The sequence below is a fragment of the Nicotiana tabacum genome, chromosome 5 (assembly GCF_000715075.1).
Source record: "Nicotiana tabacum cultivar K326 chromosome 5, ASM71507v2, whole genome shotgun sequence".
Classification (NCBI taxonomy): domain Eukaryota; kingdom Viridiplantae; phylum Streptophyta; class Magnoliopsida; order Solanales; family Solanaceae; genus Nicotiana; species Nicotiana tabacum.
In genome coordinates this window covers 55,554,546-55,582,396 of record NC_134084.1, presented here as the reverse complement: position 1 = coordinate 55,582,396, position 27,851 = coordinate 55,554,546, and positions in this window count along the sequence as shown.

Sequence of the window (27,851 nt, the reverse complement as noted above, 5' to 3'; positions counted from 1 at the left end):
GGGCGACTCAGTCGAGCGCCGGTCTTGCTCCCCAAGCTTGGGGCATGATATTAACCACCTTCCCTACCTCAAGCTTAGATCCTTTTGCTTAAACAAGTGTTGTAGACTCCTATGATCTTTGAGTACCCTACAAGACACACCTTAGAGATAGCGCCTCCAAATCTTCAATGCGTGGACAATAACTGTCAACTCTAAATTATGTATTGGTAGTTCTTCCCATGGGGCTTCAATTGACACAAAGCATAAATAATCACTCTATCATCTTGCATCAATACATATCTGATCCAATCCGCGAAGCGTCACAATACATTGCATAAGAACCCGATGTTGAAGGAAAAACTAGAACTAGAGCTATAGTCAATGCAGTCTTCAGATCTGAAAGTTTTCCTCACACTCGTCCGACCACATGAATGGAGCACCCTTCTGAGTCAATCTGGTCAAAGGAGCTGCGATGGATGAAAACCCCTCCATAAAACAACGATAATACTGGACCAAGCCTGAAAACTCTGGATCTTTGTAGTAGAACACAGTCTGGCTAACTCTGAACTTCCTCCACCTTTTTTGGATCCACCTTAATCCCCTTACTAGACACCACATGACCCAAAAATGCCACTAAATCAAGACAAAACTCACACTTGGAGAATTTTGCATATAACTTCTTCTCTCGCAAGGTCTGGAGCACGATCCTCAAGTGGTGCTCATGATCCTCCTGGCTATGAGAATACACCAATATGTCGTCAATGAACATGATAATGAAAAAATCAAGATATGTTGGAACACACTGTTCATCAAGTGCATAAATGTTGTTGGGCAGTTGGTTAGCCCAAATGACATTATCAGAAACTCATAGTGACCATACCGAGTCTTGAAAGCAATCTTCAGAATATCTGAATCTCAAATCTTTAATTGGTGGTACTCTAACCTCAAACCAATCTTCAAGAATACCCGAGCACCCTGAAGCTGGTCGAACAATTCATCAATACGCGGTACTGGTTACTTGTTCTTGACTGTAACTTTGTTTAGCTATATGTAATATGCCACGCCCCAAACCTGGGGAGGCGTGGCTGGCACCCGGTGTCACACAGGCCCGAGCGAACCACTCTGCAACTCTTTTTTTTATTCTTTTGTAACTATCATGGGCCAACATGGCCACAACTCGTAATGTATAACTGTAAGTGGGCAACACTGTATCAATAAACTATCATTCTTAAAACATGAATACCAATGGGCCATCAAGGCCTCTGACATACTATACAAAATGAACCTCTGTGTCTGCAAAGGCTCTAAGATTGTTTGACATCAAATGGGCAAGGTATCAACCTACCCATAAGTCTGTAGCAAAGCTCTGACACAATGACTCATAGACTCGGCTGCACTCCGAATAAGGTGGAGTCTTACCGATCCTTCGCTGAATGCCAATCTTGTCTACTATGAGGGCACGTCAAACTGATTATCTATACTTGTAGGCATGAATGCAACATCCCCAACAAAAGTACGTCATTATGAATAATGTACTGAGTATGTAAGGCAGAACTGAAACATAACAGTAAGTCAACATTAATTAAGGACATGGAAGAAACATGAAGTAAATGACTCATCCTATAAGTCTGGATAGCTCTGTAAATCATGAAATATTTATAGTATCATGCATATGAGTATAAATGTTATGTAATGCATAGGTCTGTACTTACATAACATCATAAAGTCTTTGAGGGCATCCCATCATAACATCTCATCTACTATGGGCAAAACCATCATCGCATACCAGCTGATTAGATGGTGGTACGTATATAATGCCATAACCTTTTCCTATATCCTATATATATACGTGTATATAATGCCATCTGATCATGGACCAATGTGGATGAATGCAATGCATGAGAAGTACGTCAATAAAATCTTTCGGAGTGTCATAAGACCATTTTACCTTTGATTAATATCGTGAAGTAAACTTTATAAACTTACATATTTTCTGGGACCTATGAACAAATGATAGAATAATAAGACATATGAGAATTCAAGAACATTGGCATCTCTAATACTTCTATGAATAAAGTCATATATGGAATTTATGTATTTGCTCGTTTTGTTTGTGTCGTATTGATCATGCCAAAAAGAAATAAGGGATAGCCTTAATATACCTGAGCCCATTCTTTTGAAACAAGACTAAACTGACATTTATGGATAGCTCGAGTTTGACCTTTGAAAATGCGATCGCACTGCTTGCTTGTTGTATGAAATACTATAAGGGAAGAAGAGAACTAGATGAGGAATTTCCTCATCACGATCTCCCTTTTATATTTTGCCTATAAACGCTTCAGCTTCACTTTAGTAGAACTTGATTTTGTTGTCATGGAATATCTTATTAATCCTTTTCCATTTTGGTTGTAAGGCATCTTATGGATTTCTCTTTGGAATGTAATAGTTAAGGTTGCTTCAAATTTGCTTAATCTATTGCACTTCCATTTATCTGGTGCAATATTGAGAAAAATCCCAGCACAAACTCAAAGATTTGGTGATGCAATACAGAATTGTCAACCCATGTGAAGGATGTAAGTAGAATAAAGCCATGTAATAAAATGTGCTTCAATAGAAAGTAAAGTCCAAATGGATCATCTCTGCTTATTATCATTTGCCACATCACCTTAGATGGCCACCTTTAAAAGGGACTATGAGTCATTTGTTTAGTTTAGTGGCTTGCTGCCACGTGGGGGTGGGGTGGGTAAAATTTAATCTTTATCCACTTATTAGGTAATTAGGTAATGTCTCGTTACCCGGTAATTAACCAATTACCCGCATAATAAAGAATTATTTCAAATTACTTAAAAATTCTACTTATTTTTAATACACTTTATACATCCTACTATCATGTTCATATGGTACCACATAAAATAAATACATACACTATTATTTTTATTAAAACATCCATGTAAAAATACATATATTTTCTCAACTTATAATTTTCCTAATCTCATATAAAGAGTAAAAATTCTCGTACGCTTAATTCTTAAAATGGTAAAAAGATAACCTTCTTTTCTTGTGAGAAAATAATTTCTATCTTTACAATAAAGAAAATCTCATAAACTTTCGTATATTATTTGTATAATTTATCATATCCGAAAATAGTAATAATGGTAACTATCCAAAATTATACTTATAAAACTTTTACTAAAATACTTCACTTAAATGAAAATACCACACTAACATAATATCTGACGGTATCAAAGTTGTAAACTTACAAGGTCTCATAATAATAATGTCTTAAACCCTCTATAACCTCCTAATAGACATAATCCCTTCGAACTCATGTGGATTTACTATGGCACATCCTAATGCTAAGGTATGGGATGTAACATCTTTTCCCCCTTTAGAAACATTCGTCCTTGAATGTTAACTCCTTGAGATTTTCAAAACTTTCGCTAGGGTCTCCTCTGTATACTAAACTAAAACCTAACCTCTATTTGAGTTCTGGACTATTCAAAACCCTTTGTACTTGACTATCTCGTATGTTTTTCACCTTTACATTACTTACCTTTCAATCTTGCATCGTATCTTCTGTTTCTTTCATAATTTCCCTTCCACATAAGTAGAAATTACATCTACGCCTTAAAGCTCTATTGTGATAGCACCTCTAGTGCATACAAAATTCGGTGGAAACTTTATACTGACTTCTTACGACTTAGCTCTATGGCACGATCTGGAAATAAAAGAAGGGTAATATTTCCTAAATGCCCTATAGCCTGTCAATTATAAATGTGGCGCGCAGCACACCCGTAAGTGAGACTCTACTAGGCATGGCTTTGTAGACTCTCTAGGACAGGACTTCCTCTGATACCACTTTGTTATGTCCCAAACCTGGGGAGGCGTGGCTGGCACCTGGTGCCGCATTGGCTCGAGCGAACCACTCTGCAACTCTTTTTTCATTCTTTGTAACTATCATGGGCCAACATGGCCACAACTCGTAATGTATAATTGTAAGTGGCCAACACTGTATCAATAACTTAGCGTTCTTAAAACATGAATACATATGGGCTGTCAAGGCCTCTGATATACTGTACAAAATGAAACTCTGTGTCTACAAAGCCTCTAAGATTGTTTGATACCAAATGGAATAGGGTATTGGCCTAACCATAAGTCTGTAGAAAAGTTATGAAACGATGACTAATAGACTCGGCTGCACTCTAAATGAGGTGGAATCTTACCGATCCTTCGTTGAATGTCAATCTCGTCTACTATGAGGGCTCATCAAACTGATTATCTATACCTGGAGGCATGAATGCAGCGTCCCCAACAAAAGGACGTCAGTAAGAATAATGCACTGAGTATGTAAGGCAGAATTGAAACATAACAGTAAGTCAATATTAATTAAGGACAACGAAGAAACGTGAAGTAAAGGACTCAACCTATAAGTTTGGATAGCTCTGTAAATCATGAAATATTTATAGTATCATGCATATGCATATAAATGTCATGTAATGCATAGGTCTGTACGTACATAACATCATAAAGCCTCTAAGGTCACCCCATCATATAATCTCAGCCACTATGGGCAAAATCATCGTTGCATACAAGCTGATTAGGTAGTGGTGCGTATATAATGCCATAACCTTTTCCCATATCCCATATACATATATTATAAATATATACGCATATATAACGTCATCTGGTCATGGGTAAATGTGAATAAATGCAATGCATGAGACATACGTAAATAAAATCTTTCGGAGTATCATAAGATCATTTTACCTCTAATTATTATCATGAAGTAAACTTTATCAACTTACATATTTTCTGAAACCCATGAACAGATGATAGAATAATAAGACATATGGGAATTCAAGAACGTAGACATCTCTAATACTTTTATGAATAGAGTCATTTATGGAATTTATGTATTTGCTCGTTTTGTTTGTGTCGTATAGATCATGCCAAAAAGAAATAATGGATAGCCTTAATATACCTGAGCCCATTCTTTTGAAACAAGACTAAACTGACGTTTATGGCTAGCTCGAGTTTGACCTTTGAAAATGCGATCGCACTGCTTGCTTGTTGTATGAAATACTATAAGGGAAGAAGAGAACTAGCTGAGGAATTTCCTCATCACGATCTCCCTTTTATATTTTGCCTATAAACGCTTCAGCTTCACTTTAGTAGCACTTGATTTTGTTGTCATGGAATATCTTATTAATCCTTTTCCATTTTGGTTGTAAGGCATCTTATGGATTTCTCTTTGGTATGTAATAGTTAAGGTTGCTTCAAATTTGCTTAATCTATTCCACTTCCATTTATCTGGTGCAATATTGAGAAAAATCCCAGAACAAACTCAAAGATTTGGTGATGCAATACAGAATTGTCAACCCATGTGAAGGATGTAAGTAGAATAAAGTCATGTAATAAAATGTTCTTCAATAGAAAGTAAAGTCCAAATGGATCATCTCTGCTTATTATTATTTGCCGCATTACCTTAGATGGCCACCTTTAAAAGGGACTATGAGTCATTTGTTTGGTTTAGTGGCTTGCTGCCACGTGGGGGTGGGGTGGGTGAAGTTTAATCTTTATCCACTTATTAGGTAATTAGGTAATGTCTCGTTACCCGGTAATTAACCAATTACCCCGCTTAATTAAGAATTATTTCAAATTACTTAAAAATTCTACTTATTTTTAATACACTTTATACATCCTACTATCATGTTCATATGGTACCACATAAAATAAATACATACACTATTATTTTTATTAAAACATCCATGTAAAAATACATATATTTTCTCAACTTATAATTTTCCTAATCTCATATAAAGAGTAAAAATTCTCGTACGCTTAATTCTTAAAATGGTAAAAAGATAACCTTCTTTTCTTGTGAGAAAATAATTTCTATCTTTACAATAAAGAAAATCTCATAAACTTTCGTATATTATTTGTATAATTTATCATATCCGAAAATAGTAATAATGGTAACTATCCAAAATTATACTTATAAAACTTTTACTAAAATACTTCACTTAAATGAAAATACCACACTAACATAATATCTGACGGTATCAAGGTTGTAAACTTACAAGGTCTCATAATAATAATGTCTTAAACCCTCTATAACCTCCTAATAGACATAATCCCTTCGAACTCATATGGATTTACTATGGCACATCCTAATGCTAACGTATGAGATGTAACATCTTTTCCCCCTTTAGAAACATTCGTCCTTGAATGTTAACTCCTTGAGATTTTCAAAACTTTCGCTAGGGTCTCCTCTGTATACTAAACTAAAACTCAACCTCTATCTGAGTTCTGGACTATTCACAACCCTTTGTACTTGACTATCTCGTATCTTTTTCACCTTTACGTTACTTAACTTTCAATCTTGCATCGTATCTTCTGGTTCTTTCATAATTTCCCTTCCACATAAGTAGAAATACATCTACGGCTTAAAGCTCTATTGGTATAGCACCTCTAGTACATACAAAATTCGGTGGAAACTTTATACTGACTTCTTACGACTTAGCTCTATGGCACGATCTGGAAATAAAAGAAGGGTAATATTTCCTAAATGCCCTATAGCCTCTCAATTATAAATGTGGCGCGCAGCACACCCGTAAGTAAGACTCTACTAGGCATGGCTTTGTAGACTCTCTAGGATAGGACTTCCTCTAATACCACTTTGTTACGCCCCAAACCTGGGGAGGCGTGGCTGGCACCCGGTGCCGCATTGGCTCGAGCGAACCACTCTGCAAATCTTTTTTCATTCTTTGTAACTATCATGGGCCAACATGGCCACAACTCATAATGTATAATTGTAAGTGGGCAACACTGTATCAATAACTTAGCGTTCTTAAAACATGAATACATATGGGCTGTCAAGGCCTCTGACATACTATACAAAATGAAACTCTGTGTCTACAAAGCCTCTAAGATTGTTTGATACCAAATGGAGTAGGGTATCGGCCTACCCATAAGTCTGTAGCAAAGTTATGACACGATGACTAATAGACTCGGCTGCACTCTAAATGAGGTGGAGTCTTACCGATCCTTCGTTGAATATCAATCTCGTCTACTATGAGGGCTCATCAAACTGATTATCTATACCTGGAGGCATGAATGCAGCGTCCCCAAAAAAAGGACGTCAGTACAAATAATGTACTAAGTATGTAAGGCAGAACTGAAACATAACAGTTAGTCAACATTAATTAAGGACAACGAAGAAACGTGAAGTAAAGGACTCAACCTATAAGTTTGGATAGCTCTATAAATCATGAAATATTTATAGTATCATGCATATGCGTATAAATGTCATGTAATGCATAGGTCTGTACGTACATAACATCATAAAGCTTATAAGGGCATCCCATCATATAATCTCAGCCACTATGGGCAAAATCATCGTTGCATACAAGCTGATTAGGTGGTGGTGCGTATATAATGCCATAACCTTTTCCCATATCCCATATACATATATTATAAATATATACGCATATATAACGTCATCTGGTCATGGGTCAATATGAATAAATGCAATGCATGAGACGTACGTCAATAAAATCTTTCGGAGTATCATATAATCATTTTACCTCTAATTATTATCATGAAGTAAACTTTATCAACTTACATATTTTCTGAAACCCATGAACAGATGATAGAATAATAAGACATATAGGAATTCAAGAACATAGACATCTCTAATACTTCTATGAATAGAGTCATTTATGGAATTTATATATTTGCTCGTTTTGTTTGTGTCGTATAGATCATGCCAAAAAGAAATAAGGGATAGCCTTAATATACCTGAGCCCATTCTTTTGAAACAAGACTAAACTGATGTTTATGGCTAGCTCGAGTTTGACCTTTGAAAATGCGATCGCACTGCTTGCTTGTTGTATGAAATACTATAAGGGAAGAAGAGAACTAGCTGAGGAATTTCCTCATCACGATCTCCCTTTTATATTTTGCCTATAAACGCTTCAGCTTCACTTTAGTAGCACTTGATTTTGCTGTCATGGAATATCTTATTAATCCTTTTCCATTTTGGTTGTAAGGCATCTTATGGATTTCTCTTTGGTATGTAATAGTTAAGGTTGCTTCAAATTTGCTTAATCTATTTCACTTCCATTTATCTGGTGCAATATTGAGAAAAATCCCAGAACAAACTCAAAGATTTGGTGATGCAATACAGAATTGTCAACCCATGTGAAGGATGTAAGTAGAATAAAGCCATGTAATAAAATGTGCTTCAATAGAAAGTGAAGTCCAAATGGATCATCTCTGCTTATTATCATTTGCCGCATTACCTTAGATGGCCACCTTTAAAAGGGACTATGAGTCATTTGTTTGGTTTAGTGGCTTGCTGCCACGTGGGGTGGGGTGGGTAAAGTTTAATCTTTATCCACTTATTAGGTAATTAGGTAATGTCTCGTTACCCGGTAATTAACCAATTACCCTGCATAATTAAGAATTATTTCAAATTACTTAAAAATTCTACTTATTTTTAATACACTTTATACATCCTACTATCATGTTCATATGGCACCACATAAAATAAATACATACACTATTATTTTTATTAAAACATCCATGTAAAAATACATATATTTTCTCAACTTATAATTTTCCTAATCTCATATAAAGAGTAAAAATTCTCGTACGCTTAATTCTTAAAATGGTAAAAAAGATAACCTTCTTTTCTTGTGAGAAAATAATTTCTATCTTTACAATAAAGAAAATCTCATAAACTTTCGTATATTATTTGTATAATTTATCATATCCGAAAATAGTAATAATGGTAACTATCCAAAATTATACTTATAAAACTTTTACTAAAATACTTCACTTAAATGAAAATACCACACTAACATAATATCTGACGGTATCAAGGTTGTAAACTTAAAAGGTCTCATAATAATAATGTCTTAAACCCTCTATAACCTCCTAATAGACATAATCCCTTCGAACTCATGTGGATTTACTATGGCACATCCTAATGCTAAAGTATGGGATGTAACATCTTTTCCCCCTTTAGAAACATTCGTCCTTGAATGTTAACTCCTTGAGATTTTCAAAACTTTCGCTAGGGTCTCCTCTGTATACTAAACTAAAACCCAACCTCTATCTAAGCTCTGGACTATTCACAACCTTTTGTACTTGACTATCTCGTATCTTTTTCACCTTTACATTACTTACCTTTCAATCTTGCATTGTATCTTCTGTTTCTTTCATAATTTCCCTTCCACATAAGTAGAAATTACATCTACGCCTTAAAGCTCTATTGTGATAGCACCTCTAGTGCATACAAAATTCGGTGGAAACTTTATACTGACTTCTTACGACTTAGCTCTGTGGCATGATCTGGAAATAAAAGAAGGGTAATATTTCCTAAATGCCCTATAGCCTCTCAATTATAAATGTGGTGCAGAGCACACCCGTAAGTGAAACTCTACTAGGCATGGCTTTGTAGACTCTCTAGGACAGGACTTCCTCTGATACCACTTTGTTACGCCCCAAACCTGAGGAGGCGTGGCTGGCACCCGGTGCCGCATTGGCTCGAGCGAACCACTCTGCAACTCTTTTTTCATTCTTTGTAACTATCATGGGCCAACATGGCCACAACTCGTAATGTATAATTGTAAGTGGGCAACACTGTATCAATAACTTATCGTTCTTAAAACATGAATATATATGGGCTGTCAATGCCTCTGACATACTGTACAAAATGAAACTCTGTGTCTACAAAGCCTCTAAGATTGTTTGATACCAAATGGAGTAGGGTATCGGCCTACCCATAAGTCTGTAGCAAAGTTATGACACGATGACTAATAGACTCGGCTGCACTCTAAATGAGGTGGAGTCTTACCGATCCTTCGTTGAATGTCAATCTCGTCTACTATGAGGGCTCGTCAAACTGATTATCTATACCTGGAGGCATGAATGCAGTGTCCCCAACAAAAGGACGTCACTATGAATAATGTACTAAGTATGTAAGGCAGAACTGAAACATAACAGTAAGTCAACATTAATTAAGGACAACGAAGAAACGTGAAGTAAAGGACTCAACCTATAAGTTTGGATAGCTCTGTAAATCATGAAATATTTATAGTATCATGCATATGCGTATAAATGTCATGTAATGCATAGGTCTGTACGTACATAACATCATAAATCCTCTAAGGGCATCCCATCATATAATCTCAGCCACTATGGGCAAAATCATCGTTGCATACCAGCTGATTAGGTGGTGGTGCGTATATAATGCCATAACCTTTTCCCATATCCCATATACATATATTATAAATGTATACGCATATATAACATCATCTGGTCATGGGTCAATGTGAATAAATGCAATGCATGAGACGTACGTCAATAAAATCTTTCGGAGTATCATAAGATCATTTTGCCTCTAATTATTATCATGAAGTAAACTTTATCAACTTACATATTTTCTGAAACCCATGAACAAACGATAGAATAATAAGACATATGGGAATTCAAGAACATAGACATCTGTTTACCTTGGAAATGGTAATTACAATTAAATTTGATTTGTGGTTCTAAAAACCGAATGGTTAATAATCGGGGCCTCGATCTTGCTTATTCGGGGCCTCGGGGTCGAGCCTGATGCTCGACTGGGAGCTATCGAGGGTGGATTAACAGTTATGATAGAATCAACGACAGCTCTTTATGGCCAATAATAAGCAATAAATGAAGAACAATAAATGAAACACAATGAATATTAGCAATAAATACAAGTAATGAGATCAAGAGAATATGTTAGAGAAAATTTTCTTGTGTATTCAATATTTAGCAACAAATGTTTATAAAATGGCAAGGATCCCCTTTATATATAAGGGGGAATTCCAACATAGTACAAATGCATTTATTGAAAAGATATAGGGCTGGTACAGCCATTTAATGCCCTAGTTCGGGTCTGAACTAGCCTACTAGACTTTGTCAGCTCTAGTCGCGGGCCTTGGGAGCCTCCCACCTTTTTGTCATAACTTAATCAGCCCGCACTGCCTCGAGGATGGACGTTGATAACCTCTTGGGTGTTAATCTCGACCAAAATCTTGAGCCTATAGAAACGTGCTTATGAAGCGCCATATGACCGAATATTGGACCCTCCGATTTTACCGTGTACAGATAGTCCTCGCATTTCTTGGAGTGAAACGATAAGAAATGACTTCGATATTTATCTCCTCGACCTTGTCACAATGATGTCATACCCATAACGTAAGACTTTGTGATAACTGAGGCGTCCTGTCGATTCACCTTTCCAGAATCATTCGATGTATTGCCAACTTATATTCTCCAGAGCGATAATATCGTTGTCGGTCCAGTTCCCGAAAGCACATTGATTGCGCCTTCCGTACGTATTTCAAAGATATTGATTGTGTCGTCAGTTACGCTCCCACCCTTCCTATAAATGGAAGCCTTCTTGAATCAAACTTCATTCAAATGTTCTTCAACCAATCCTTTATCCCTTTCTTCTCTTCATCTTCATCCATTGTTATTTCCTATGTTTAAGGCCCGTGGCCTTAAGGTTACATGGCAGTGTCCACATCAGCTGAGCCATGGCCTCTTTCCAGAGCTTTCCCTCCCCGAGCGAGATTGTACTAATTTGTTGTTGTTATTGTTGTTGTTATTGTTGTTGTTGTTGGCCTGAGATAATGAGATAGGGGCGTTGATTTCTTCCAACTCAGGAAGATATTTAGACTCTACACTGCTGCTGAGGAGGATGTTCGGACTTTATATCGCTGCTCACCTCCCTACTCCGGCCTAGTGTTGCACTTCAACCCTTTTGCTTTCTGTGGGGTGAAGTGGCATGACCGGCCACTAGCTTGCATGACACAATGTTCCAAGAAGAGGACTTAAAGTAGTCGTGCAAGTAAGGATGACGCTCGCCAAGTCTTCTATCGGGCTGGTGTGATGACCCGGTCAGTCGTCTCATGAGTTACCACTCTATTCTCCCCATTTCTGCTTCTTATTGCTTTACCTATCGGTTCTATATATGATCGGGTTAGTCGGATCGAATCCGGAAAGGATTTGGCAAGGTTTGAGACACTTAGTCTCTTTTAAGGAAGTTTAAGTTGGAAAAGTCAACCGAATGTTGACTTATATGCTAGAGGGCTCAGATGTAAGTTCCGATGATTCGGTTAGCTTCAGGAGGTGATTTATGACTTAGCAATGTGATCGAAATGGGTTTTGGCGATTTGGAGTAGTTTTAGGCTTGAATTGGCAAAGTTGATATTTTGGCGATTTCCGGTTGGTAGGCGAGATTTTGATATAGGGGTCGGAATGGAATTCCGAGAGTTTTAGTAGTTCCATTGTGTCATTTGGGATGTGTGTGCAAAATTTTAGGTTATTCGAACGTGGTTTGGTTGGGTTTTTGGTTGAAAGCGTAATTTGGAAGATTTTAGAAAGTTTGGCTTGAATCCGATGTGTTTTGGGTGATTTAATATTGGTTGAGGTGTTTTGAGGATTGGAACAAGTTTAAAAAAGGTATTGGGATATGCTTGTGCTTTTGGTTGAGGTCTCGGGGGCCTCGGGGTGGTTTCGCGTGGTTAAGGGAGAAGTTGAGATGTTATTGCAGCTGCTGAAATTGCTGCTTCTAGTGTTTTCACACCTGCGGTTTGGGGACCGCAGGTGCTGTGTCGCATGTGCGAGAGAGTGGCCACAGAAACGGATTATGGGTATTTGTCAGGGACCGTAGAAGCAGGTAAGAGGATCGCATCTACGGAGTCGCAGATGCGGACGGATGATCGTAGATGCGGATGTGGCCAGTTAAGTGATTTCCGCAGAAGCAGAATAATGACCGCAAATGCGGTTGAAGGACCGTAGATGCGGAAAGGCCTGGGCAGAACATATAAGTTATTTCATTCGCAATTTTCAGTTATTTCACTATTTTTGACTTCGGCTTGGGAGCTTTTTAGGCGATTTGAGAGAGGGATTTCAAGAGAACTTCATTGAGGTAAGGAATTCGCACCTAAAACTCGTCCCTATGCTATTATTTCATGTATTAGAGCTAGAAATTATGGAAATCAAAGGTTAAAATTGGGGAAACTAGGCTTGGAAACATAGGCCTTTAATTGTGGATTTGAAGGACCATTTGGGGTCGGATTTGAGAACTTTTGATATGTATGAACTCGTGGGGAGATAAGAAACCTATTGATGTAAAAATTATCGAATTCCGAGACGTGGGCCTGGGGTCGGGTTTTGGTAATTTCGGGATTTGTGCCATTTATTGATTGTTTTCTCTTGGGCTTCATTCCCTTAGAATATTTTGATGTTCTCGTTCTGATTTTGGATAGATTCGACGCGAGTGGAGGCCGATTCGAGGGGAAAGGCGTTGCGAGTTAGAGATTAGACCAGTTCGAGGTGAGTAATGATTGTAAATGATGTTTTGAGGGTTTGAAACCCCGGATTGCACATTGTAGTGCTATATTGAGATGAGGCACATGCTTGATGACGAGCGTGGGGGTCATGCCTTATTGGGGATTGTGACTTGGTCTATCCCGATTGATGATTTTACCGCGTATTTTATTGAAAACTATTTGCCATCATTATTATTTGGGCCTAGTGCCAACTATTTGAACTCTTCGGGAATTTTTATTGATATTTCCTCACTGTTTTGACTTTATACTTGAACTCAGTCATGTTATTTTCCACTTGTTTACTACTCAGCCGTGTTTACTCAGTTTTAAGACTTAAAATAATTTTTTAAATGATGGTTGGGCTGAGAAACACTGTTTTACTATTGCCCGAGGGGCTTGTGAGGATTTTTGACTAAGTAAGGCCGAGGGCCTATATTGTGAGGAAACACTGATATTGATTTGAGACCGAGGGCCTGAGATATGTAAGCCACGAGGTGGCTTGATTGATATGAGGCCGAGGGCCTAGTTTTGATACCACGAGATGACTTGTTATTGCACTTGGGCCTTAAGGGGCCCCTCCAGGAGTCTGCACACCCTCAGTGAGCAAGGGTACCCATTATGATGTGAGATTGAGCCCGAGGGGCTGGTATTGTTCTATGTGATTGCCCGAGGGGCTAGTACTGTTCTGAAATGTTTCCCGAGGGGCGGATTTGTTGATACTGTGACCAAGGGGAGAGCCTTTATGTGTTTACTTTTCATAATTGACTGTCAATTTCCTACTTAATCATTGAAAATGGCTTTTCATGTAGTTATATTTTGAGTTAAAGGATTTTACCTATCTTTCACTGTCTTACTATTTTGAAATGGTTTTACTGCTTTAGTATAGAATGCTTTGTGCCTTACGTGATTTCTTGCTTTTAGTCTTTATTTACATTTGTCACTCACTGAGTTGGAGTACTCACTTTACTCCCTGCATCCTGTGTGCAGATTCAGGCGTAGCTGGTTCTGCTCCCGAGTGTTGATCCCTCCACCTTCAGGCGGGCATTCAGAGCTCATAAGGTAGCTGCTTGGCGTCCGCAGCTCCGTGTCTCTACTCCTTTATCTGTTTTATCTTTCTTTCTAGATAGTTGTACTAGTTTATAGAGTTAGTGGATTATATTTTGACTTATTGATGCTCATGACTAGTGACACCCCAGTTAGGGCTGTGTTGGATTATTTTCCGCAAATTATGTTATTAGCTGCTTAAACCTTAGTTTAATTTATTATGCTTTATACTGTTTCTTATTGTTAACTATTTAAAAATGGAATTGGGTTTAAATTGGTTGACCTTGTCTTCACGAGAGACGCCATCACTACCGGGTCCGGGTTTAGGGTCGTGACAAGTATGTATCAGAGCCTAGGTAACATAGATCTCACGAGTCATGAGCAGGTTTAGTAGAGTCTCGCGGATCGGTATGGAGACATCTGTATTTATCCTCGAGAGGCTGTAGAACCTTTAGGAAAAACTTTATATTCTTAAAATTCTTGTCGTGCGAACTTGTTGATCCGAGTACTAAACTTTTGTTATTTCATTCTCTCACAAATGGTGAGGACACACGCTACCGGTTAGGGTGGACGACCACCAGTACCACCAGTTGTGGCCACCAGAGGCCGAGGATACGATCGTGGTCATGGTAGGGGTAAAGCAGCTAGAGCAGCACCTGCAGATCCACCAACTGCCCTAGTTCATGATCAGGTCCCAGTTGTGGGCACTCCTGCAGTACAGCTCAGGCACCAACTGTGCCCATTGTGATTCTGGGTCTTTAGGAGGCCTTGACTCAGATCTTATCAGTTTGCACTGGCCTAGCTCAGGCGATTTCAGCCACTACAGCCGCATCTACTTCTCAGGCCGGGGGAGACAATCAGACTCCTGCCACTCGCACACTTGAGTAGGTGGTGCAGGGACTTCAGATGTCGAGGGCACATCTAGCCCAGCCGGTTGCATCTACTCAAGACTATGTAGTTCCTACTATGTCGGAGGATGAGCAGTGTAGGTTGGAGAGGTTTGGTAGACTGCAGCCTCCGATCTTTAGTGGTGCAGAGGGTGAGGATGCCCAGGGTTTCTTAGATAAGTGCTAGAGCATGCTTCGCACAACGGGTATTCTGGAGACCAGCGGGGTCGCTTTCACTACTTATATGTTTTCTGGAGCTGTCTTTACTTGTTGGGAGGCTTTTGAGAGGTGTAGGCTGGTTGGTGCAGCACCCCTTACCTGATAGCAGTTCTCCATTCTCTTTCTGGAGAAGTATGTGCCGCAGTCCCGCAAAGAGGAGCTACGTAGGGAGTTTGAGTAGTTGCGTCAGGGAGAGATGACTGTGATGCAGTATGAGATGAGGTTCTCCGAGTTAGCTCATCATGCTATTTAGATGGTTCCGATAGATAGAGAGAGGATTAGTGATGGCCTCACTTATCAACTTCATATTCTCATGACCGGGGAGAGGGTGATGGGTGCTACTTTCGAGGAGGTTGTGGATATCGCTCATGAGATTGAGTGTGTTCGTCGCCAGGAGTGCAAGGAGAGGGAGGCCAAGAGGCCTTGAGGATCTAGTAGTTATAGTGGTACTCCTTCGAGGGGTTAGTTTCAGCACTGCAGAGGCTATCCATTCAGGCATGCTCAGCCAGCTCGCCTAGGTTATCATGGGGCGTCATCGGGTCATGGTTCTCACAGTTCTTATCAAGGCCAGTCATCACTTAGTGCCCTTCCAGCTCAGAGTTCGTCCCGTGCTCCATCACTTCAGGACTCTTCTATGCTGAGTGCATATGCTAGTCACTTCGGTGCGAGGGGTTCCCTTCAGTCCCCTTCTCCAGCACCTGGAGGTTGTTATGAGTGCAGTGAGATGAGTCATATGTGGAGGTAGTGCCCTCGTTGTCTTGCGAGTTCATCTCAACAGAGGGGTCAGTCATCGGCTTCAGCGCCAGTTACTTCACCACCACCGGCCAGCCAGCTAGGGGTGGAGGTTAGTCAGCTAGGGTTCGCCCCCGAGGGGGAGGTCAATCAGGTGGTGGTCAGGCCCATTTCTATGCACTTCCAGGCAAACCCGATGCTATTGCTTCAGATGTTGTTATTACAGGTATTATTTCAGTCTGCCATAAAGATGCCTCTGTATTATTTGATCTCGGTTCCACCTTTTCTTATGTGTCCTCGTATTTTGCTCACTATTTGGGTATGCCCCGTGAGTTTCTTGCTTTACCTGTTCATGTATCTACCCCGGTGGGCGATACTGTTGTTGTAGACTGTGTGTTCCGGTCGCGTGTGGTGACTATTGGGGGTCTGGAGACTCGAGTGGATCTATTATTATTGAGCATGGTGGATTTCGATGTCATTTTGGGCATGGATTGGCTATCTCCGTGTCGTGCTATTCTGGACTATCATGCTAAGACAGTTACATTGGCTATACCGGGTGTACCATGGATTGAGTGGCGAGGTGTGATTGATTATGTTCCCAGTAGAGTGATCTCATTTTTGAAACCCAGCGTATGATTGGGAAGGGTTGTCTTTCGTATCTAGCCTTTGTGAGGGATGTCGGTTCTGAGACTCCCAGTATTGATGTTGTTCTAGTTATGAGGGATCTTCCCGATGTGTTTCCTGCAGATCTGTCGGGTATGCCACCGGACAGGGATATTGAATTTGGTATTGACCTAGTGCCGGGCAGTTAGCCCATTTCTATTCCGTCGTATCGTATGGCACTAGCGGAGTTGAAGGAATTAAAAGAACAACTTTAGGAATTCCTTGATAAAAGGTTCATTTGGCCTAGTATGTCACCTTGGGGTGCGTCGGTTCTATTTGTGAAGAAGAAGGATGGCACTATGAGAATGTGCATTGATTATAGGTAATTGAACAAAGTAAAAATTAAGAACAAGTATCCCTTGCCTCGCATTGATGATTTATTCGACCAGCTTCAGGGAACGAGGGTGTTCTCCAAGATTGATCTCCACTCAGACTATCACCAGTTGAAGATCATAGATTCGGATATTCTTAAGACAACTTTCAGGACCCGATATGGTCATTATGAGTTCTTGGTGATGTCTTTTGGGCTGAGCAATGGCCCAACATCGTTCATGCATGTGATGAACAACGTGTTCCGGCCTTATCTCGATTCGTTTGTCATAGTCTTCATTGATGATATTCTGGTGTACTTGCGTAGTCAGGAGGAGCATGCGGAGCATTTAAGAGTTGTGTTGTAAAGATTGAGGGAGGAGAAACTTTATGCAAAATTCTCCAAGTGTGAGTTTTGGATCGGTTCAGTGGCTTTTTTGGGGCATGTGGTGTCCAGTGAGGGTATTCAGGTTGACCTAAAGAAGATAGAGGTAGTTCAGAGTTGGCCCAGACCGTCCTCAGCCACAGAGATTCGCAGCTTTCTTGGTTTGGCAGGTTATTATCGCCATTTTGTTCAGGGATTCTCATCTATCGCATCGCCCTTGACCAAGTTGACTCATAAGGGTGCTCCATTTGTATGGTCGGACCAGTGTGAGGAGAGCTTTCAGAAGCTCAAGACAGCTTTGACCATAGCTCCAGTGTTGGTCTTACCATTAGCCCCAGGTTCATATACCGTGTATTGTGATGCTTCGAGAGTTAGGATTGGTTGTGTGTTGATGCAGGAGGGTAGAGTTATTACTTATGCTTCTCGTCCATTGAAGCCCCATGAGAAGAACTACCTCGTTCATGATTTGGAGTTAGCTGCCATAGTTCACGCGTTGAAGATTTGGAGGCATTACTTGTATGGCGTACCTTGTGAGGTGTTCACTGATCATCGTAGTCTTCAGCATTTGTTCAAGCAAAGGGATCTTAATTTGAGACAGCGGAGATGGTTGGAGTTGCTTAAGGATTATGACATCACCATATTGTACCATCTAGGAAAGGCCAATGTGGTGGCCGATGCTTTGAGCTGAAAGGCAGTGAGTATGGAGAGTTAGGCATATATTCCAGTTGGGGAGAGACCTCTTGCAGTTGATGTTCAGGCCTTGGCCAATCGGTTTGTGAGGTTGGATATTTCGGAGCCCAGTCGGGTATTGGCTTGTATGGTTTCTTTGTCTTCCTTATATGATCACATCAGAGAATGCCAATATGATGATCTGTATTTACTTGTCCTTAGGGACAGAGTTCATCATGATGATGCTAGAGATGTGACCATTGGTGATGATGGGGTGTTGAGGATGCAGGGCCGGATCTGTGTGCCCAATGTGGATGAGCTTCGAGAGTTAATTCTGGAGGAGGCTCATAGATCGCGGTATTCTATTCATCCGGGTGCCGCGAAGATGTATCAGGATTTGAGGCAGCACTATTGTGGAGAAGAATTAAGAAAGATATTATAGGATTTATGGCTCGGTGTCTCAATTGTCAATAGGTGAAATATGAGCATCAGAGACCGGGTGGCTTGCTACAGCAGATGGATATTCCCGAGTGGAAGTGGGAGAGGATCACTATAGACTTTGTAGTTGGATTTCCACGGACTTTGAGGAGGTTTTATGCTATTTGGGTGATTGTGGATCGGCTGACCAAGTCCGCGCACTTCATTCCTGTGTGTACTACCTATTCTTCAGAGCGGTTGGCAGAGATCTATATCCGGGAGATTGTTCGTTTGCATGGTGTCCCTGTTTCCATCATTTCAGATAGGGGCACTCAGTTTACTTCGCAATTTTGGAGGTTTGTGCAGCGAGAGTTGGGTACTCAGGTTGAGTTGAGCACAACTTTTCATCCTCAGACGGACGGGCAGTCTGAGAGCACTATTCAGATATTGGAGGACATGTTGCGTGCTTGTGTCATTGATTTTGGAGGGTCATGGGATCGGTTTCTACCGCTTGTGGAGTTTGCTTATAATAACAGCTACCAGTCGAGTATTCAGATGGCTCCATATGAGGCTTTGTATGGGAGGCGATATAGATCTCCAGTTGGTTGGTTCGATCCCGGTGAGGCTAGGCTATTGGGGACAGACTTGGTGCAGGATGCCTTAGAGAAGGTGAAGGTGATTCAGGAGAGGCTTCGTACAGTGCAGTCAAGGCAAAAGAGCTATGCTAATAGGAAGGCCCAATGAAGGGTGTTATGAGATTTGGGAAGAAAGGTAAATTGAGTCCTCGGTTCATTGGGCCTCTTGAGGTGCTTCAGAGGATTGGGGAGGTGGCTTATGAGCTTGTTTTGCCACCCAGCTTGTCGAGTGTGCATCCGGTATTTTATGTTTCTATGCTCCGGAAGTATATTGAGGATTCGTCTCATGTTCTAGATTTCAGCACAGTTTAGTTGGATGATGATTTGACCTATGATGTGGAGCCAGTAGCTATTTTGGGTCGTCAGGTTTGAAAGTTGAGGTCAAAGGATATAGCTTCAGTGAAAGTGCAGTGGAGAGGTTGGCCCATGGGAGAGGCTACCTGGGAGACCAAGCGGGAGATGCGGAGCAGATATCCTCACTTGTTGAGGCTTTAGGTACGTTTCTTGACTCGCTCGAGGATGAACGTTTGTTTAAGTTGGGGAGGATGTGACGACCCGGCTAGTCATCTCATGAGTTACCGCTCTGTTCTCCCTATTTATGCTTCTTATTGCTTTACATATCGGTTCTATATGTGATCGGGTTGGTCAGATTGAATCCGGAAAGGATTTGGAAAGGTTTGAGACACTTAGTCTCTTTTAAGGAAGTTTAAGTTGGAAAAGTCAATCGGATGTTGACTTATGTGCTAGAGGGCTTGGATGTGAGTTTTGATGGTTCGGTTAGCTTCGGGAGGTGATTTATGACTTAAGAGTGTGATCAAAATGGGTTTTGGAGGTTTGGAGTAGTTTTAGGCTTGAATTGGCGAAGTTGATATTTTGGCGATTTTCGATTGGTAGGCGAGATTTTGATATAGAGGTCGGCATGGAATTTCAAGAGTTACAGTAGTTCCGTTATGTCATTTGGGATGTGTGTGCAAAATATTAGGTCATTCGAATGTGGTTTGGTTGGGTTTTTGATTGAAAGCGTAATTTGAAAGATTTTAGAAAGTTTGGCTTGAATCCGATGTGTTTTGGGTGATTTAATGTTGGTTGAGGTGTTTTGATGATTGGAACAAGTTTGAATAAGATATTGGGATATGTTTGTGCTTTTGGTTGAGGTCCCGGGGGCCTCGGGGTGGTTTCAGGTGGTTAAGGGAGAAGTTGAGATGTTATTATAGCTGCTGAAATTGCTGCTTCTAGTGTTTTCGCACCTGCGGTTTGGGGACCGCAGGTGCTGCGCCGCATGTGCGAGAGAGTGGCCACAGTAGCGGATTATGGGGATTTGTTAGGGACCACAGAAGGGGCTAAGAGGACCGCATCTGTGGAGTCGCAGATGCGGACGGATGATCGCAGATGCGGATGTGGCCGGTTAAGTGATTTCCGCAGAAGCAGAATAATGACCGCAAATGCGGTTGAAGGACCGCAAATGCGGAAAGGCCTGGGCAGAACATATAAGTTATTTCATTCACAATTTTGAGTTATTTCACTATTTTTGACTTCGACTTGGGAGCTTTTTAGGCGATTTGAGAGAGGGATTTCAAGAGAACTTCATTGAGGGAAGGAATTCGCACCTAAAACTCGTCCCTATGCTATTATTTCATGGATTAGAGCTAGAAATTATGGAAATCAAAGGTTAAAATTGGGGAAACTAGGGCTTGGAAACTTAGGCCTTTAATTATGGATTTGAAGGACCATTTGGGGTCGGATTTGAGAACTTTTGATATGTATGAACTCGTGGGGAGATAAGGAACCTATTGATGTAAAAATTATCGAATTCTGAGACGTGGGCCCGGGGGTTGGGTTTTGGTAATTTCGGGATTTGTGCCCTTTATTGATTGTTTTCGCTTGGGCTTCGTTCCCTTAGCATATTTTGACGTTCTCGTTCTGACTTTGGATAGATTCGATGCGCGTGGAGGCCGATTCGAGGGGCAAAGGCATCATGAGTTAGAGATTAGACAGGTTCGAGGTGAGTAATGATTGTAATAGATGTTTTGAGGGTTTGAAACCCCGGATTGCACATCGTAGTGCTATATTGAGGTGAGACACACGCTTGATGACGAGCGTGGAGTCATGCACTATTGGGGATTGTGACTTGGTCCGTCCCAATTGATGATTTTACCACTTATTTGATTGAAAACCATTTGCTATCATCATTATTTGGGCTGAATGCCATATTTGGGCATAGCGCCGACTATTTGAACCCTTCGGGGACTTTTAGTGATATTTCCTCACTGTTTTGACTTTATACTTGAACTCAGTCATGTTATTTTCCACTGTTTTACTACTGATCCGTGTTTACTAAGTTTTATGACTTAAATGATATTTTAAATGATGGTTGGGCTGAGAAACACTATTTTACTATTTTCCGAGGGGCTTGTGAGGATTTTCAACTGAGTAAGGCCAAGGGCCTATATTGTTAGGAAACACTGATACTGATTTGAGGCCGAGGGCTTGGGATATGTACGCCACGAGGTGGCTTGATTGATATGAGGCTGAGGGCCTAGTTTTGATGTCACGAGATGGCTTGTTATTGCGCTTGGGCCGTAAAAGGCCCCTCCAGGAGTCTGCACACCCCCAGTGAGTGCGGGTACCCATTGTGATGTGAGATTGAGCCCGACGGGCTGATATTGTTCTATGCGATTGCCCAAAGGGCTGGTACTGTTCTGAGATGTTGCCCGAGGGGCGGATTTGTTAATACTTTACCCGAAGGGCGAGCCTTTATGTGTTTACTTTTCATAATTGACTGTTAATTTCCTGCTTAATCATTTAAAAGGGCTTTTCATGAAGTTAAATTTTGAGTTAAAGGATTTTACCTATCTTTCATTGTCTTAATGTTTTGAAATGGTTTTACTGCTTCAGTATAGAATGCTTTGTGCCTTACGTGATTTTCTGCTTTCAGTCTTTATTTACATTTGTTACTTATTGAGTTGGAGTACTCACTTTACTCTCTGCACCCTGTGTGCAGATTCAGGCGTAGCTGGTTCTGCTCCCGAGTGCTGATCCCTCCAGCCTCAAGCAGACATTCGGAGCTCATAAGGTAGCTGCTTGGCGTCTGCAACACCGTGTCTCTACTCCTTTATTAGTTCTATCTTTCTTTTCAGACAGTTATACTAGTTTATAGAGTTAGTGGATTGTATTTTGACTTATAGATGCTCATTACTAGTGACACCCTGGTTAGGGCTGTGTTGGGTTATTTTCCGCAAACTGTGTTATCAGCTGCTTAAGCCTTAGTTTAATTGATTATGCTTTATACTGTTTCTTATTGTTTAACTGTTTAAAAATGGAATCGGGTTTAAATTAACTGGCATTGTCTTCACGAGAGGCGCCATCACGACCGGGTTTGGGTTTAGGGTCGTGACAGCCCGGATCTTCTTAGCCTGGTAGAGCTTTTGCTCTTTGGCGGGCTACGGCTTTTTCTTCATTTTTTCTACTTATTCTGCCTCATTTTATAGCCTCTTCCTCATCCTTGAAGATGTCATTGGGAGGGCTGAGATGAAGCCTCGAAGAAATGATTCTTGAAGGTGTTGCTCCCAAGGATGTTCCCTCGATAGTAGATTAGACCTTTAGCTGCTGCTTTTGTTTCTTTATTTTTGTGTAAGGACCCTTCGTGGGATTTTGTAATCATGTGTTTATGAATGCAAAGATGCTTCTTCAATTTGTCTCTGATTTATGCTATATTTCCCTTTATCTGCATTTGTGAAGAGTCCAAATGCATGACTCTACCAATTGGTATGAATATAGATCCCGGATTGGACTGATAAACTCGGGTCGTCGAGGCCCCCAATTTCGGATCAAGTGAAAATAGGGCTTCGAAATTTTCAGAACGAAGCTTAACCTTTTAGGTCCTGGTGATTGTCCTCGAGGGGAACTTGCTTGGACATCTCAAAATAAAGATAGCATGTAGGCTTTCGAAAACAGTCCCCGAGTGAGGGTTCGCTCAAGCTCGGGCGACCTGGAAACTTGTTTTGAACTTAGAGAGAAGATAGCCTCAAGGCTCTGCAGATGGACCCGGATGAGGGTACGCCTGGACTTGAATAGCCCTTGGATTAAAATAGCCAAGAGGGCTTTTAACTTGAGGAACGGGTAGATGATTCACATTTACAGTAGTAGAAATCCTCAAGGTAGGGCACCACTTCGAGGCTTACAATGATGTCGATGTCTTCTTTAGAGCCTATCTTCTTCTTGGTAGAGGTCCTCATGATCGGGTACCATCTCGAGGCTTATAATGATATAAATGGCTCCTTAGAGCATATCTTCTTCTTGGCAGAGGTCCTCGAGATCGGGTACCATCTCGAGGCTTATAATTGTATAAATGGATCTTTAGAAAATATCTTTTTCTTGGTAGAGGTACTCGAGATCGGGTACCATCTCGAGGCTTATAATGATATAAATGGCTTCCTGGAGCCTATCTTCTTTTTGACAGAAGTCCTCAAGATCGGGTACCATCTTGAGGCTTTTAATGATGTGGGGGGCTTTTGATCCCCAAATATCGTATGGCCACATTAATTGCATGACACGGTTATGAAGCGACCAAGGGAGTTCCATTGGTACATCTTCTCAAAGAGAAAAATGGCTTAGTCGGCATTTTTAATTGGCCTTTGAGGCAGGCGGATAGTCGCCGCTTTCACCACATATAGGGTTGTATTCCTTCTTTTGAGGATTCCGCTATTTCGAGTAGTTATCCTCCTCTATAGAGCTTTCCTTTCCTGCGTTAGGACCTTCATCATTTCAACTTTGAAGCCCTTGCTCGAATTCCCTACTTTTACCATAGTTATGGCTATTACACCAAGGTCTGCTCGGGGTCATTGGGAGTATGCCTCGAAGTTTATTTCTGTAGTAGGAGATGGGCACCTTGAGTCAAAGAGGAAATATTGTGGATGGGGGGAAAAGGTAGTACTACGGGTACCTTTCCCGGGAGAGAGTATCATGGATCACACTATGGGGGTTTTGAACATATATACGTACCCCTTCATGCTGGGCCCTCCTGATAGGGTTGTGCTCGACTTCTGTCGAAAGTACCAGGTTACCTTGGCGCAGGTTCACCCGTTATTTTGGAGGATAGTGTTGATGATTAGGTTATTTGAGGAAGAAGCAGGGCTCGAATTCACTCTTAGTCATCTCATCAGGCTGTATTGACCTTTTCACCATCATGGTTTGTTAACCCTACGATGCCGATCCACCACGCCTTTCGTTGTTGATGATGGAGAAGATGGGGATCGGGGATGGATGAGCCGATTCGTCCGCGTACAAATTGTCGATGTTATCCTTGTGGAGTTTCTGCCTTTTCCCGAGGAATGGAATTTTATGCGTAAGTGATATAATTGTGCCTTTGTAGTTTTGCTTATGGCGCATGCGGATTCCATAAGTGCGCCTTTCTTTCCCTTTTTGCAGCAATTTCATGGATGTCATGCGAGGTTCCTGACCTGACGGACTAGGCTCGGGGCTGGCGACTCGCTCGGCTTATAATGAGCGCAAGTGGCGAGCTTTGTCTAAGGGCAGATGGGAGGCCAAACACTACGGTACGTGCTATGTGATTTGCTCCCTTTTTGAAGGGCACTTTCTTTTTACGCGTAATAACCCTGTCACCGTAGGCATCGGGGAATTCTTTGAGACGAGATCGGGCCCTCTCGGAGAGGGAGAAGGATCGCCAGCTTCTAGGCTACGAAACGATAATAATAAGCAAAAAGGACCTTCATAGGGCGACAGTGCTTATAGAAAGACAAGTCCAGGCCGGGGGCTCGGAGAGGATGTGCCGGGTGAGCCTGTTGCGCCCGAGATCTCTAGCTTTAGAAAAATGGTTCCACCCCCGTTGTCACATTCTTTTCTCATCGAAGGCACCCCGAGGAATGAGGGTTTTCTCCCACCCACTTCTTCACCCATTGAAGGTACTTAGAGGGATGTTTGAAGCCAGTGGCCGCATGTAATGAGCGATCATGCCTCAACCGGGAACGGTTCTTCCAGGGTAGGTGGAGCCAGACCAGTAGATGTGCACTCAACTTTTGAGGAAGCTCAGCGGCTCTATTCTGAGGTAAGTTTTGGTCGTCCGTGTTTATTTTATAGTTTTGTAATTTTTACTCTCTTATCAAATTACTCTTTCATAGGCCTTTGACAAGCTCAAGTCCGAGCTGCTTCGTCGCGAGGCCATGTTGTGAAAAGTCGTGGATGGGGAGAGGTCCCTTAGGCTTCTTTGTTTCGGGAGAGAAAACGAGCCGGCGCACTTACAATGCGAGGCGGGTCAAAGCCTGAACTACGAAAGCTACCTCGAGGAACATGTAATTTTTTCTCTAGATGGGGCGCATGTTCCCTTCTCTATCCTTGAGGCTGACGTTTTGTTTATTTTAGTTGCAGAAGAAGACGGAGGACCTGGAACACCTTAGGAGCAAAGTTGGCCAAGCCAAATGTGAGCATGATGAGTTAAAGACTCGGGCGGACGCTCATACTATAGCGGAGAAGGGTACTTTGGCCAAAGCTTCCGCCTTGAGGTTCAACTTCGCTTAGATCGTGATAACAGCTTAGTCCGAACGAATATGATTTCAAAGCTCGAGTCTGAGCTTTTGAAGATAAAGGCCGAAGTTGTGGATGCACGGTCCGAAGCCGTTATGAGCCGAACTAAAGCTGACAAGAAAGTGGCAGTCTATCTAAAGGATGTTGCCGATGCTCGAGCTGAGCTGAGAAGGGCTTTTGACCGTGAGAGTAGGAGCGAGGAATATGCTCGGTACAAATCTTGAAGGGAGACCCTCGAGGAGATCCATGCTAGGGGCTTTGACCTCTCGGAAGAGGTAAAGCAGGCAAAGGCGGATGAACACGACGCTAGGTCCCTTCTATCCGATGCCGAGGATAGCGAGAAAGAGGCCGACGGGCCATAGTCCCCGAGGGGGCGTAGATTAGGCTTTCCCTTTCTGTATAGTGCTTTTAGAGAACTTTGTAAATGAAGCTTGTATTCTCCCGCATACATGTATAAAAGGAAGCCTCGTGGTTTTTCTTTTCACGCATTTCCTTTTTCCTTGATATCTGTCAGTCGTTAGCCAGATGCATTGGTCTTCGGCCTAAAATGAATCCTTAGATTCATAGTATGGCCCTGGGGATTATTGGGCTGGCCCGTAGGCTCTTACGCGCTCTGGTCGGTACGACTTTTTAGTATAAGCCAGCATTTGAGCTCTTATGCTTTTGCCCTTAGGCATATTTAGTTAACTGTTTTGGGTTCAATTTTCGAGTCGGGTTTCGACTCGAGCTCATTTGACCCTCAAGTTTTTGAATTTGAAGCTGGCCCTTAGGCTCTTACGCGTTGGGTCAGTATGACCTCTTATATGGGCTGGCGACAGTGGCTCTTATGCATTGGGTTGGTACGACCTTTTATATGTGCAGGCGATATTGGCTCTTACGTGTTGGGTCGGTACAACCTTTTAGTATAAGCCGGCATTTGAGCTCTTATGCTTTTGTGCTTAGGCATATTTAGTTAACTATTTTGGGCTCAGTCTCCGAGTCGGGTTTCGACTCGAGCTCATATGACCCTCAAGTTTTTGAATTTAAAGCTGGCCTTTAGGCTCTTACGCGTTCGGTCGGTACGACCTTTTATATAGGCTGGCGATAGTGGCTCTTACGCATTGGGTCAGTACGACCTCTAGTATGGGCTGGCGATAGTTTCTCTTACACATTGGGTCGGTACGACCTCTAGTAGGCTTTATTTTTACCTCGTTAAGGACTTTTGAAGTTGTGTTTGCCCGACTCTTCGACGGTTTGGTAAAAACCTTGATTGTGAGCTGCTATATGGCGATGATCGAGCACCTCGGGAGGTTTGGCTCTGTGGTTGAGTATCTTGAAGCCTATAGTTTGGATATAACATGGTCGAAGCTCGTTTGCCTATGTGAAGGGTAGCCTGTTTAACCGGTTCTTTTCGAAGTATATTCGAAGTAATTAAAGGCCTGTGATTTTATATTGATAGTCAGGCGTCCCCGAGTCGCGTTTAGTTTGGCTGGTACAGCCTTGTGACCATAGTCATTGTGTTTGGCCGGAGCCTTTCAGTCCCCTAGTGAAGTAGTTTCGAAGTCTATATCAAGGGTATGCCTTTTTAGGGGTCTTGCAGGTTCGATATATGGCCTTAACTTTAAGATCGGGATTATGCCTTTATGAAGGTCTTATAAATTTTACATGTCTTTGAGGTCTTATAGTTTTGTTTACTTGGTACAAGTATGGTTTATGCCTTGCTTGTGGTCTTACAGATATTGTTGTTGCTCACTTAGTACAAGTGTGGTTCACGCCTTGCTTGAGGTCTTACAGATATTGTTGTTGCCTTATATAGGTCTTACGAGACCGAGGCTACCCGCATGTGGTCTTATGGCCTCGGGTTTTGATAAATCGATGGGGGTGATGGTTGGCGACAGTCCCCAAGTCATTGAAATTTTCTTCATTCAGGAGCCATTACTTGTAAACTTGGTATTGCCTCATTGAGGGCTTACGATTTTGGAGTTCTCGACCCGGAGGTTATGTGGTCTTGAGT